Below are 15,584 nucleotides of genomic sequence, written 5' to 3'. Positions count from 1 at the left end.
TTGTTCAAGGTCACACAGCAGAGAAGTGGCAGAGCCATGATTAGAACCCAGTGACCTTCTGACTCCCAGGCCCGTGCTCTATTCTCCATGCCGTGTTGCTTCTGAGATCTATCCCAGACCCAGGTCTCCTATGCTGGGTCTTCTTTTCCTTGAACTAGAGGGGGGCAGGCCCTCCCCAAATCCATCCTCTCCCACAAAGCAGAAGATGGAGCAATGGAGGAACCCGATCTGTTTCCACCGCCGCCCCCCCCACAATAGTGAGGGTCCCTGCTAAGCTTGCCAGATCCCCCCACCCGCCAAAGCTCTCTAGGACAACAGGGGTTACCCCAACAACAGAGCAATGCTCCCAACTTCCAGCAACCACAGCCCAACACTTAGTCCAGTAGCCAAGTGTCCTCCCAAGTCAGCCCAGACCAGTGACCCCCATCTGGAATGGCCCAGGAGTCAGAGGTTGGAAGAGAGACCTTCCCCACCAACCCACCCACTGGTGATCTTGACCTTTTCAACACCCTCTCCCCATCATGGCCAACATTAGGCTTTAAACAGGTCCTACTTGGGTTTATTTAACAACATGATTTCTAGTAAGCAGCATTGCCTAGTGGAAAGAGCACAAGCCTAGGAGTCAGAGGACCAGGATTCTAATCCCAGTTCTGCCACTTGGCTGTGAGACCTTGGGCAAGGCACTTTTCTGTGCCTCAGTTCCCCTAACTATAAAATGGGAATTCAATACCTGCTCTCCCTCCTACTCAGACTGTGAACCCCATGCAGGAGTGGGACTGTGTCCAATCTGATAACCTTCTATTTATTCCAGTGCTTAGAGCAAAGCTTGACACATAAGTAAGCACTTACTGCCTTTTAAGAAAAATTCTTACTCCTCACCCAGAGCACCCCTTCCCCCAACCCACTAGATGACAGGCCCATGTGGTAAGACATAGCCCCCACCCCCGACATGGCTCTGGTTTGTCTGACCATCTTGTCCAGCTCCCTGCCTCCAGACAGCAGGGTCCCAAACCAGCCTGGTAGATGACATCAGTCGTATTTTTTAGCGATGTTCAAGGAAGTAGATTCCAGAATCTTCCCTGAAACAAACTCTACTCTCACCACCTTTGTCTATGACCCTCTCCTGACCCCCATTTTCTTATTTATTAAATAGGGTGATAGTCTTGACCTGCTATTCTGTAGGGCTGGGGGGAGAAACCAGTAAAAGGCTGTATAAATGCAAAGCCTTGTGATCTATGGTGCCCGTTCCTCTCTGGGGGCTGGTTCATTACTGGCAAGATATTTGGGAGCAATGCTCAGTCAAGCCTCATTACCCACGTTGGTGGATCCTTTTATGGGGGAAAATCCAGGCTGGGACTGCAAGAGGAGCAGCAGCCAGAGGAAATCTGGGCGAATGGATGGGTCTGGGTTGACCCCCTGTAGTGCTGACCCTTGGGAACAAGGATGTTTGGCTTTGAATTTCTTTTTTTAAATTTGGTAATGGTATTTGTTTAACGCTTATTATGTGCAGACATTATACCAAGCTCTGGAGTAGATACACGCTGATCAGGTTGGACACGGTCCATGTCCTCTGTGTGGCTCACAGTCTTCACCCCCATTTTGCGGTTGAGGTAAGTGAGGCACAGAAAAGTGAAAGGACTCATCCAGGGTGACACAGCAGACACGTGGCAGAGCCAGGATTAGATTCAGGTCCCCTGACTCCCAGACCCATGCTCTTTCCACTGACCATTTTGCTTCCTCTGTTGTTTTCATGGCATCAGCACGCAGGGCCCATAACAGAGGCTGGTGATGTCCACCTGGAGGCTCCTCCCAGCCCCCAGGGGCACCTTCTTTTAGAAACAGGCAGAGAAATAGAGGCAGCCTTAGTGTCCCTCTGATGGTAGACTATCACCCATATCAATCAATCATTCAGTGGTATTTATTGTGCACATTCTGGGAGAGCACAAGTCAGGTCGTAGGCACAGTCCCCATCTACAAGGAAATCACAATTTAGTGCAGGAGAAACACAATAAAATATATCCCTGGGTCACTCGTCCTGGTCTCCTCCTGACCTCTTCCTGTTCCTTCGGTCACTCATCCTGGTCCCCTCCTGACCTCTTCCTGTTCCTTCCAAGGCACCCAGGCAGAATCAGGAGACCATGGAAATGAAGATTGGGGCCACTGGGTTCAATGGTACCATAGGGAGGGGACCTGACAGCCGTGAGCTTTATAAACAATATTTGATATAGATACATTTTATATTGTAAATTATCTACTTATATTAATGTCCGTCTCTCCCTCTAGACTGTGAGTTTGTTATGCACAGGGAACGTGTCTGCTAATTCTATTGTATTGTCAGTCAATCATGTTTATTGAGTGCTTACTGTGTGCAGTGGTCTGAACTAAGTGCTTGGGAGAGTACACTGTAACAATAAACAGACACATTCCCTGCCCACAACAAGCTTACAATCTAGAGGATTGTCTTCTCCCAAGCGCTTAGTACAGCGCTCTGCACATAAGTGCTCAATAAATACCACTGGTTGATTTATTAATTGATATGATCCCTTCTGGCACGATTTAACAGTGTCAAAGACCCCAGAGGATGTGACATAGAGACTCTGAGACTGAGAACTGCACATTCCCCCATGAGCCCCCGAAGGGGCTCTTGGCCCCTCCTGGGGACTGGCAGGGTTGGGTAATTATGATAATAATAATTTTGGTGTTTACTTTGTGCAAGGCACTGTACTGTGGAGTGGATACAAGAAAATTAGGTCAGGCACAGTCCCCGTCCCACATGGAGCTCACAGTCTCAATCCCCATTTTAAAGACGAGGTGACTGAGGCACAGAGAAGTGAAGTGACTCACCCGAGATCACACAGCAGACAAGCGACAGACTCTCCTGCATCCCCTGGATCCTCTGAGGGTCCCAGAGATGTGCTGAAGCAGAGTCATATCTGTTCCAGGGTCCCTGCTCCAATCTGAACCTAGGAGTTCCCAGGCATCTGGCGTCCCTGGCAGCCACGAGCTTGGCCGAGGAGAGCAGCGGGGAAGTGTCTCGGCTCTTCCAAGATTTGCACATTCATAGCCCTCCTCGTGGGCCAGTTAGGTTCTAAATGAGGCAAGGAGGAAAACATGAGACACGATCCATCTGGGCAAACTGAAGATAGATTCCAAACCTTATCCTCCCCCTGATTTTCCCATCACTGTAGACAGCACCACCATCCTTCCTGTCTCACAAGCCCGTAACCTTGGTTTTAACCTTGACTCCTCCCTTTCATTCAACCCACATATTTAACCTATCACTAAATCCTGTCAGTTCAACCTTCACAACATCACTAAAATCCACCCTTTTCTGTCTATCCAAACCGCTACCATGTTAATCCAGGCAAGCATTTAGCCCATCCAGCCTTGATTACTTTATCAGTTTCTTTGCTGACCTCCCTGCCTCTTGTGTCTCCCAACTCCAGTATATACTTCACTCTGCTGCCCAGATCATTTTTCTACGAAAAACACTGAGACCGTGTTTCCCCACTCCTAAAGAACCTCCTGAGGTTGCCCATCTACCTCTGGATCAAATAAATACTCCTTACCATCGACTTTAAAGCATTCATTCAACTTGCCCCCTCCTACCTCACCTTGCTACTCTCCTACTACAATCCAGCCCACACATTTCACTCCTCTAATAATAATAATAATGATGGCATTTGTTAAGCGCTTACTATGTGCAAAGCCTGTTCTAAGTGCTGGGGAGATTACAAGGTGATCAGGTTGTCCCCCGTGGGGCTCACAGTCTTAATCCTCATTTTACAGATGAGGGAACTGAAGCACAGGGAAGTTAAGTGACTTGTCCAAAGTCACGCAGCTGACAAGTGGCAGAGCCGGGATTGGGACCCATGACCTCTGACTCCCCAGCCCGTGCTCTTTCCACTGAGCCATGCTGCTTCTGCCAACCTACACACTGTACCTTAATCTCCTCTATCTCGCCACCCATCTTTTCCCCATTTTCCTGCTTCTGGCCCGGAACACCCTTCCTTTTCATATCCGACAGACGATTACTCTTCCCACCTTCAAAGCCTTACTGGAGGTCTATCTCCTCCAAGAGGCCTTCCTAAGTCCTCATTTCCTTTTATCCACTCCCTTCGGCTTCACCCTGACTTTCTCCCTTTATCATCACCCGCCACCCCCATTCCCACAGCACTTATGTATATATCCGTAATTTACATTAATGTCTGTCTCCCCCTTTAAACTGTAAGCTTGGTGTGGGCAGGGAATGTGTCTGTTACATTGTTGTGCTTTTCCAGGATGACTCATGAATTTTGGGTGGAAACCAGGACTATGGTTGAGGTGGCAGATTCCCTCTGGACAAGGATGCTCCCTCCTGCTCAGTAGATCCTGGGATTTGGAGAGGGGGGTCAAAGGTTTCCAATGGAACCAGCTCCCACCACAGCACCCCAGGAAGCCCCAACTCCCTCATAAGTTGGAAGTTGAAGGCGAACATGGGGTAACAGAATTTTCCCCTTTGCTTGGTCTTCCAAATGATTGTCTATTCTTCTTGCTTCTCGACTATCTCCATTTTGCCAGGGTTGCAGGGGGAAGGAGGCCTGCTTAAAGTGTGCACAGGGATCCCACCCTCCAGAGGAGGCTGCCAACCACTTCCCTCACCCCAGATCTTCCATGGGTCGGGAATCAGTTTGGCCCAGGCTGCTCCTCCCCAGAAGGAATTCTCCTCACTGAAATGGCAGAAGGAAGGCATTAGAGATAGTGGAGGGAGAGACCAAGGCGGTGAGCAAAGTGATGGGGATCAATCCAGGGAAGGAGCCTCCAAAGGAGCCTCTGGAACTGTGCGGGGCCAGTTGGATCCCGGAAGGGCTGGGGACTGGGGCCTGGGGACGGAGGGGACAGAGGAGACTGGAGGGACGGGGCAAGCAGTCGGAAGGCAGGGAGACAGGCAGATGCTGTTCTCCCAAAGCCCCTTCAGCCTGTGGTGCTTTCCAAGATGTATGCAGCTGTGTGCCCTAGTGCAAAGAGCACGAGTCGGGAGTCAGAGGTCCTGGGTTCTAATGCCAGCTTTGCCACTTGCCTGCTGTTTGACCTTGGGCATTTGCCTTTCAGTTCTCTGGCCCTTAGTATCTTCATGTGTAAAATGGGACTGAAATCCCTGTCCATAGACTGCAAGCCTCATGTGGGACAGGGCTTATGTTTGGCCTGATTATCATGTATCCATCACAGAGCTTAATAGGTAGTAAGTGCTTAATAAACCAACTCCACCACTTAGCAGCTGTGTGACTTTGCGCAAGTCACTTAACTTCTCTGTGCCTCAGTTACCTCACCTGTAAAATGGGGATTAAGACTGTGAGCCCCATATGGGACAACCCGATTACTTTGCATCTACCGCAGCGCTTAGAACAGTGCTTGGTTCATAGGAAGCGCTTAACAGATACTATTATTATTATTATTATTGTTGTTATTATTCAGCTGAGGGTCAGTTCTCCTGCCTAGATTGTTAACCCCTCAAGGACAGGGATGTTGTCTACTAACTCTATTGAACTCCCCCAAGCATTTAGTTGAGTGTTCTGCAGTCGACGCTCAATAAATATGATTGATTGAATGGTGGTGCTGCAGGGCACCTCGCTTTCTTATGGCCCAAACAGTACCTTCCAAAGGAGAGTTTGTGGTTTGGGGTGGCCAGGTTGGTAAGGCCATATTAAGGCCTTGGAAAGAGTTTGGGGGATGAAGGTCATGTCAAAAGAACAAATTGCTGTCTCCTCACCAAATAGATCCCCCAAGTAGGAAAAATCCAGATCCCTTCCTGCCCTAAAGGAGCCCAAGTTCCCAGATCCCCAGCACTTGGAGGAAGTGTTTTGTCACCTGAAATACTGAGTATGTGTGGCCAAAAGCGAGATATGGAAGAGTGGGAGGAGAGCAAATTATCCAGGCAAAATGCTAGCGTAGACTTGGCCCAAGACACAGAGGTGCCCCGGACTTATTCTAGGTCACTGACTAAGTTTCCAGCAACTGGACCCAGCACCCCAACACACTTGATTTTTCTTTGAACTGCCTCCCCTCAAGATTGTATAACCTCAAAGGAGCTCCAGGAGACAGACACCCCAAACGAAATCTCCCTGTTTTCCCAGAGTTGTACCCAGGCTAGAAAAATAGGCCATCCTATTTTTGCAACTAGGTGGCTAGGAAGCAAAAAGTTTACCCTGAAAGGTTGTCAAGGCAACCCCAGCTATCTTAGATCTACTTGCGGGAATGAGGGGCAGGGAGATGGAACGTGACCATACATCCTGAAGTAAGAGGGATCTCCCTGGATCTTAAAGTTCCTGTCTGCCATGTGAAAAATGACAGATGAGACTCCCTAAAGTCCAGCTTCTGGCTGAGTGTTGGGACTGACTGCCAGAGCAGTGAGTTCTCAGAAACAGGAACAAAGAGGAGTGAAGACAGAACCCGTTCTCCTCTTGCTTCTTTTCTTTTACCCCCCTCTGTCTCTGCTGCTTCTGCTGTCTTGGCTGCTTCTGCTCTCAGTTCTCTGAAGGATTCTGGAGAGACAATAATTTCATGCAGTCCAGCAGTCCTGGAAAGTCCCAGCCGGTGATGCCTCCTGCAGCCTCTGCCGAAGAAGCTAGCACAGGCACAGGGGCGGAGGAGACAAGAGTGACAGAAAGATTCAAGACCCAATTCCACCAGTGACCCATTGTGTGAACTTGGGCAAGTCACTTAACCTCTCTGGCCCTCTGTTTCCTCATCTGTAAAATGGGAATAAAATAGATTGTGAATGCTGTATGGGGCAGGGACTCTTTTCTACCTCATCACCCTGTTTTGGCCCCAGTGCCTTGTCGACAGCAAACGCTTCAGAAATGCCATAATTAGAAGAGGGCTGGAAGTGTGGCTTAGTGGATAAAGCACAGGTCTGGGAGTCAGAAGGACCTGGGTTCCAATCCCGGCTCCATCACCCTTGTCTTCCGTGTGATTTTGAGGAAACCACTTCACTTCTCTGTACCTTCGTTAACTCATCTGTAAAATGAAGATTAAGAGTGTGAGCGCCATGTGGGGCAGACACTGTGTCCAACCTGCTAAGCTTGTATCTACCGCAGCATTTAGAACAGTGCTTGGCGCATAGTAAGCACTTAACAAGTATCATTATTATTATTAGTGGAAGAGGCAGCAGCGGAAAGAAGGAAACGGACTTGACCCTTCTCTATCTCCTGTCCCCTCTGTCCTTTTCTCTGCCTCACTGTCTTTCTGGGTATCTGTCTTTCCAGCCCCCCATTTATCTGTCTCCTTCTCCGGCCTTGAATGACCCCCTCCCTTCTAGAAGCCCCTACCCTGGCCCTCTTTGCACTTTAGAAAATGTGACCACTCTAGGGGCAGCAAGCAGTCCCTGATTTTTATTAAACTTCTTTCCAAAAGAAATTGGCCTAAAACCAGTTCAGAGAAGGATGAGCAAATTGACCAGTTGCAACAATTTGGATCTGGAAAGAAACTAGAAGGAGAAAACAGTTTTATAAACTAGGTAGCTGTGACATAACAGTGCTTTCTAATGTTAGTAATGGTATTTGTTACCGTTATTACCGTACTAACTTAGAAGCAGCGTGGCTTACTGGAAAGAGCCTGGGCTTCGGAGTCAGAGGTCATGGGTTCGACTCCCAGCTCTGCCACTTGTCAGCTGTGTGACTGTGGGCAAGGCACTTAACTTCTCGGTGCCTCAGTTCCCTCATCTGTAAAATGGGGATTAACTGTGAGCCTAACGTGGGACAACCTGATTCCCTTGTGTCTACCCCAGCGCTTAGTACAGTGCTCTGCACATAGCGCTTAACAAATACCAACATTATTATTTGTTAAGAGCTTACTATGTGCCAAGAAATGTAGTAAATGCTGGGATAGGTAGAAGATAAGCAGGCCAGACACAGTTCCTGTCCCACTTGGAGTTCACGGTCTAAGAGGCAGGGAGAACAGATATCAAATCCCCATTTTATAGATGAGGAAACTGAGGTGCAGAGAAGTTGAGTGACTGGCCCGAGGTCACATAGCTGGCAAGTGATGAAGCAGGATTAGAACCCAGGTCGGCTGACTTCCAGCCCCATGCTCTTTCCATTAGGCCACACTGCTGGCTAACAGAATTTAAGCCTAGGGATTCTGGACTTAGAGTGTGGCCTCAACTCCACCATCCCAGTAGAGGATAATTTGCTTTTGGCTGAGCCCTTACGACTTCTGATCTTTAAGTTTTCTGGCATTTTCATTTGCTTCTCCTGGATTGGTCAACGCTCCAGGTGGGCCTTACCCATGCTGGGAATGTGTCAGAGAGTAGAATCCTCAGGCTGGAAGGGTCATCTTGTCCAGACCCTGCCTGCAAGGAGTCCTCATCCAAGACAGAGGGGAGGAAGAGAAGATCTCTCTCCTTATTTTAAATACATCTGGGTCAGGAGACTCCCCAGTCAGTATCAGTAGTAATAACAATATTATTAGTCATTCATTCACTCGTATTGAGCGCTTACGGTGTGCAGAACACAGTATTGAGTGCTTGGGAAAGTACAGGACAACAATAAACAGATACATTCCCTGTCCACAATGAGCTTACAGTCTAGACAATGAGCTTACAGTTTGGACCAGTCTGTATTAGACTAGTCTAATAGTAGTCATGATAATAATTATTGTTATTGTTACTTCTATTTTGTTAAACACTGCCTATGTGTCTCGTCTTATGCTGTCGAGTCATTTTCGATCCATAGAGACTTCATAATAATGATGTTGGTATTTGTCAAGGGCTTACTATGTGCCGAGCACTGTTCTAAGCGCTGGAATAGATACAGGGTTATTAAGTTGTCCCACTTGGGGCTCTCAGTCTTGATCCCCATTTTACAGATGAGGTAACTGAGGCACAGAGAAGTTAAGTGACATGCCCAAAGTCACACAGCTGACAAGTGGCACAGCCGGGATTAGAACCCACAACCTCTGAGTCCCAAGCCCTGGCTCGTTCCACTGAGCCACGCTGCTCCAGAATGCCCCATATCCTTCTGTAATGGTTCCGGGAGTGGATCCGTAGAATTTTCTTGGTAAAAATACAGAAGTGGTTTTCCACTGACGTCTTCTTTGCCGTCAACTTGAGTCTCTGCCCTCAACTCTCTTCCTTGCTGCTGTTGCCCCGACACAGGTGAGTTTTGATTTATAGCTGATTGACTTCCACTCGCTAGCCACTGGCCAAGCTAGGGACGGAATGGGTAGGCCTCTGCTTGACTCACCCTCTCTTAGCTGAGACTGGTAAAGTCCTGGAAACGCTCCAGGTGCCATCCTAAGAGGGGACTGATTATGGACCAAGCGCTATATTGAGCTCTAGGGTAATATCAGAATAATCAGGTCAGACACAGTCCTTGTCTTGGATGGGACCCCCAAACTGGGAGGCAGTGTAGTCCAGCGGATAGAGTACGGGCCTGGGAGTCAAAGGACCCGAGTTCTAATCCTGGCTCTACTATTTGTCTGTTGTGTGACCTTGGGCAAATCACTTCATTTCTCTGTGCCTCAGTTACCTCACCTGGAAAATGGGGATTAAGACTGTGAAACCCATATGGGACATTGGACTGTCCCTGACCTAATTAGCTTGTATCTACCCCAGTGTTTAGTATGATGCCTGGCACATAGTAAGTACTTAACAAATACCATAAAAAACCTAACTGGAGGAGAACAGGTATTAAATCCCCATTTTACAAATATAGAAATGGAGGCACAAAGAAGTTGTGTCTTGTGCAAGATCACCCAACAGGCAAACGGCAGAACTGGGATCGGAACCTAGGTCATCTAGGCTCTTTCCGTTAGGCCACGCTGCTTCTAACTGGTTAAACCATTTGCCAGTGTGTCCTGATGCTGGGTCTTGATTCAAGCAGAGGCGAGTACATAAGTGTCTCTTGTAGGCCAATGCAGGAAGAAGGAAGTAGGATTTGAGGAAAGGATTCCTTTGCTTAGATGTGGCCATTTAATAGGTTCTGTTCTTGTCTTTTCGAAGGCAGTAGGTCAGCGGAACCCTGAGTTGGGCTGGGCCAGTCCAGAGCCACGGAGCTGTTAGGCAAATTCTTTAGTGAGGCTACTGCTGGCCTTGGCAGTAGCCCGCTCCGATAAGGAGGAAGAGTGGCACAGGTGAATACCAAGGACAGAAGTTCCCATCTTCTAACCTTGCCCCTTCTCCTCAGGTCCCACCCCAGTGGGGATTTGGGGGGAATCACCTGGCCTGCTTTTCAAGGCTTTGGCCACGTGGGCTCTAATTCTCCAGACTTAGAAGCTGTCCCCAAATATCTGAGTTTGACGCAAGAGAAACTTCCAAGATGGAAAGTGATTAAAGAAGAGAGGAAAAGTCTTTCCTCTGTTAGGGAGGAAGTGCTGGCTTGCTTTAGCTCACAAAGACTTGCCTTTCTCTTCCCACCCAGGTTGGGTGAGGTCATGGAGTCGATCACTCAATCGGTGATAAATGTTGAGTGCTGACCGTGTGCAGAGCTCCGTACTAAACTCTTAGGAGTCGGTAGGTGTGATCCCTGCCCTCAAGGAACTTAAAATCTAGTGGGGGAGACAGATGATAAAATAAATTATACGCAAGGGAAGCAACAGAGTATAAGAATATGTACATATGTGCTGTGGGGGTGGGGTGAGTATCAAAGTGCTCAAGAGATATAGATCCAAGAGCACAGGTGATGCGATAAAGATGGTGAATGTGGTGAAAAGATGAGAGGTTAGTCAGGGAAGGCATCTTGGAGGAGATATGATTTCAATAGGGTTTTGAAGACAGGGAGAATGTTGATCTGTCAGATAGGAAGGGGGAGGGTGCAATCCTGCGAAATTCCCTGAAATCCCAGGATCTCTGGGACTGGGGCTAGATGACGGGAGACTGAAGTAATCATCAGCACTGTAACAATTTCAAACTTTATTTTCTTTGAGCTCAAGTTACTTTGGCATTTATCATTTCATCCTTTCCTTAAATCCCACTAAAGCAGAGGAAGATGCTATACATCCCAAATTTCAGGTAGACAACTCAGTTTTAGAGTAGAATTTCAGTTTCAACTCGGAGAAGTTAAGCGACTTGTCGAAGGTCACAGTAGGTCAGCAACAAATCAGGGCTGGAACCCCGATCAGATTCACAGGTTGCTTTTGTGTAGTACAAACACCAGAATAGGGGAGAGGATTTAGGGCCCCCCCCCCCCCCCCGGGAGCTCCTCCCTATTCTCTTAGACCTCCTGTGAGAAGCAGCATGGTCTAGTGAGTAGAGCACAGGCCTAGGAGTCAGAAGGACCTGGGCTCTAATCTTGACACCGTCAGCTGTCTGTGGTGTGACCTTGGGCAAATCACTTAATTTTTCAGTGCCTCAGTTCCCTCATCTGGAAAATGGGGAAAAGACTGTAAGACCTAGGTGCAACATGGATTGTGTCCAACCTGATTAGCTTGTATCTCTCCCAGCACTTAAGACAGTGCTGGGCATTTTGAGAAGCAACATGGCAGAGTGGATAGAGCATGGAACTGGGAGGCAGGAGGTCATGGGTTCTAATCCTGACTCCACCTTTTACCTGTTATGTTACCTTGGGCAAGTCATTTTACTTCTCTGTGCCTCAGTTATCTCATCTGCAAAATGGGGATTAAGATTGTGAGCCCCACACGGGAAAGGGATTGTAACCAACCCGATTTGCTCTATCTAACCCAGTGTTTAGTACAGTGTCTTACATATAGTAAGTGCTTAACAAATACCATAATTATTATTAGTATTATTACCATTATTGATTCTTGTCTCAGTTTGGGCTCCTGACATACCTCGATACCCACCCAGTGGGGCCACTAGATGCTTGCTAAATTGTTGGTATGGGGACCTGATCCAGTGGGTTTTCTTAAAAAGCAGTCTCGAGCAGTTAGAGGGAGGTTGCTGTTCCCAGCTCCTGTTTCCCAAAGTGGATTGGGGTTACCCCAGCAAGTCTTGAGGTGCTGCTGCTTCTTGGGGACCATCCTGGGCTGCCCGGAGATTTCAGGAGGCTGTCTCCTTTGATTACTTTGAACAGGTGTAGGATTGGAAGGACACAGGCACGGGTCAGTGGAGTCAAAGATGGTAGCTCTCACTGCCCCGGAAGGAGCAAACTGAGAGTTCCCTCCCTCGCCTCAGAGTCTTCTGGGATGGTGGGAGCAAAGTCAGGATTGATGAATGCAGTCACCTGCCCGTTGTGATCCGTCCACTTCACTCATCCAGGAACTGAGCAGTGGAAAGAGCACGGGCCTGGGAATCAGGGGATCATGGGTTCTAATCCCGACTCCTCCACTTGTCTGCTGTGTAACCTTGGGCAAGTCACTTCACTTCTCTGTACCTCAGTTACCTCATCTGTAAAACGGGGATTGAGGCTGTGAGCCCCATGTGGGGCAGGGACTCTGTCCAACTCTATTTTTTCGTATCCCCCCCAACACTTAGTACAGTGCCTGCCACATAGTAAGCACTTAACAAATGCCATCATTATGATTATGGCCATTTTTTTTTTGTAGTTCTGCCCTTTCACCCATTAGGGCTAAAGTGGGAGAGGGACAGGACTATGAGATGCAGGCATAATAGCCATGGCAGCAGCTGGGGCAGTGAGATGTCTGTGGTGATCCCCCAGTCACTCCCAACCGCCCAGCTCAGAGCTATTGAGTTTGGATGTTGTTGGCAGCAGCGGTGATGTTTCAGGAGGAGGGGAAAGAAGTAGAAACAGCTGCCCGGGTGGAGAGTTCTGGGGCTGAATGGCAGTAAAGGGAGGGGACACTGGTGAGCAGTAATAATAATAATAATGGCATTTGTTAAGTGCTTACTTTGTGCCACCCACTGAGCTAAGTTCTGGGGTGAGTACCAGCAAAGTGAGTTAGACATAATCCCTGTCCCAAGTGGGGCTCACTGTCTCAAGCCTCGTTTTTCAGATGACCTAACTGAGGCACAGAGAAGTGAATTGACCTGCCCCACACAGCAGACAAGCAGCAGAGCCAGGATTAGAACCCATGACCTTCTGACTCCCGGGCCCATGCTCTATCCACCGTGCCATACTGCTTTATAGCTGAGATTGGCAGTAGGCAGCAGAAGTGAAGAAGAAAATGTCTCCCCTCATCCCTGCTCTTTCCCATTGTCTTCATCCCTCTCCTCCTCTCCCAATTCCCATTCTTCTCTCCCTGTCCCCTTCCCTCTGCCCTTTCCGCTCCAGCCCTACCGCTTTCGACTGGTGTCCGTGGACCACTATTCCAAACTTCTGGCCGTCTCCAGAGTGCCAGGCCTGTGAGGAGAAACCAAGGCATTGCCCTCTGGGTAAGGTGGGCCACTGAGGCTTAGTGGAGAGAACATGGGCCTGGGAATCAGAAGGGCCTGTGTTCTAATCCCAGCTAAGCCACTTGTCTGCTGTGTGTCCTGGGGAGAGTCACTTCACTTCTTTGTGCCTCAGTTCTTTCATCTGTAATATAGTATTAAGACTTGAGCCCCAAGTGGGAATGTGTCCAACCTGATTTGCTTGCATCCACCCCAGTTCTTAGAACGATGCCTGGTAGAGAAGCAGCGTGGCTCAGTGGAGAGAGCACGGGCTTGGGAGTCAGAGGTCAGAGGTTCTAATCCCGGCTCCGCCGCTTGTCAGCTGTGTGACCTTGGGCAAGTCACTTAACTTCTCTGTGCTTCAGTTCCCTCATCTGTAATAATAATAATAATAATGATGTTGGTATTTGTTAAGCGCTTACTATGTGCCGAGCACTGTTCTAAGCGCTGGGGTAGACACAAGGGAATCAGGTTGTCCCACGTGGGGCTCACAGTCTTAATCCCCATTTTACAGATGAGGTAACTGAGGCACCGAGAAGTTAAGTGACTTGCCCAAAGTCACACAGCCGACAAATGGCCGAGCCGGGATCTGTAAAATGGGGATGAAGTCTGTGAGCCCTATGTGGGACAACCTGATGGCCTTGTATCTACCCCAGCGCTTAGAACAGTGCTTAGCACATAGTAAGCACTTAACAAATACCAACATTATTATTATTATTATTATTATTATTATTAAAAGTTAAGCACTCAACAAATACCGCAATTATTCTTCATTTTATACTGGAGAGTGGGTCTTTCCCACATCCAAAACGGATACGGCATCCAGATCCTTGAGTCCGGTATTTGCATTTTAAATGTCCGGTCTCCCTCCCCTTCAGCGCCTGCTGCCAAGTCCCGTGGTTCCTATATTCACATGACCCGAGGTAGCAAGGAAAGTGGAGGGAGGAGTCGGGCTTGGGGGTGGGGAATTGTAACAGCTCTGGAGCAATAGAGCCCCCCGCTAACACTTCCACTTGTTACATAGGTTCTGCAAACTTCCTCAAGAGTCTTTTCTCTGTGATTTAAGGCACCTATTCTTAGGCTTCCTCACCAATGGCCACATTCTGGGTCCACTAAGCAGGGGGTCTGGAATTCTGAGAATTCCCTAACTCTGGAACCAATCTGCAGAGGCCCGGGACCTTCCTCCCTGCTCCGGGATGGAGAGCTGGAGTTTCTGGTGGCCACAGTTTGGATGCCAACCAGGCTCCATCCCAGGAAGATAACTCCCTCTGACAAATGCTGGAACCATGCACACTCCAGAGGCCTAATAAATTGCCCTGTTGCTGTGGCACTTCCCCAATATTCTCTGACTCTGGCACGGTCTCCCCAACACAATCAATCCCATAATAAAATCGGGGTCATGACCCTGGTAAGGCTCCTCTCGCCAACCCATGGATGCTTCTCTGCTTCCTCCTCTTGGCTCTGGGGGTCTAGCCTGGCCCAGTCTGATTGCTGACAAAGATGGGTGGGTGAAAGGTTGGGGAAGGGCCAAGGTCCAGTCTTAATGAGGAGCAGTGTGGTGTGGTGGATAGAGCATGGGCCTGGAGTCAGGAGGTCATGGGTTCTAATCCCGGCTCCACCGCCTATCTGCTGTGTGACCTTGGGCAAGTCGCTTCACTTCTCTGGGCCTCAGTTACCTCATTTGTAAAATGAGGATTAAGGCTGTGAGGCCCATGTGGGATAGGGACTCTGTCCTACCTGATTTGCTTGTATCCACCCCAGTGCTTAATACAGTGCCTGACACATAGTAGGTGCTCATCAAATACAACAATTATTATTACTGGGAATGGGAACTGAGCGGGCCCACTGGGACGAGAGACTGAAGCTGCTAGACTGCAAGCTCTACTTTTTCTACTCTCCAAAGGTTTACAGTGATCTGTACCCAATAAATGCTGAATAAATACTATTGACTGATTGACCAATCAACTCGTGGTCTAGGGAGTAAAACACGGACCCAGGAGTCAGATGGACCTGGATTCTAATCCCAGTCCTGCCATTTGTCTGTTGTGTGACCTTGGGCAAGACACTTCACTTCTCTGTGCCTCAGTTACCTCATAATCAGATTGGATACAGTCCCTGTCCCACGTGGGGTTCCCAGTTTCAATCCCTATTTTACAGATGAGGTGACTGAGGCCCAGAGAGGTTAAGTGACTTCTCCAAGGACACACAGCGGAACAGTAACAGAACTGGGACTAAAACCCAGGTCTCCTAACTCCCAGTTCCGTGCTCTTTCTATTAGGCCGTGTCACTTCTGAACCTCCTCACTGAAAGTCCTCGGGGA

Source organism: Ornithorhynchus anatinus, chromosome 7 (genome assembly GCF_004115215.2).
Source record: "Ornithorhynchus anatinus isolate Pmale09 chromosome 7, mOrnAna1.pri.v4, whole genome shotgun sequence".
In the NCBI taxonomy this organism is placed as follows: domain Eukaryota; kingdom Metazoa; phylum Chordata; class Mammalia; order Monotremata; family Ornithorhynchidae; genus Ornithorhynchus; species Ornithorhynchus anatinus.
This window is presented reverse-complemented; position numbering follows the sequence as displayed.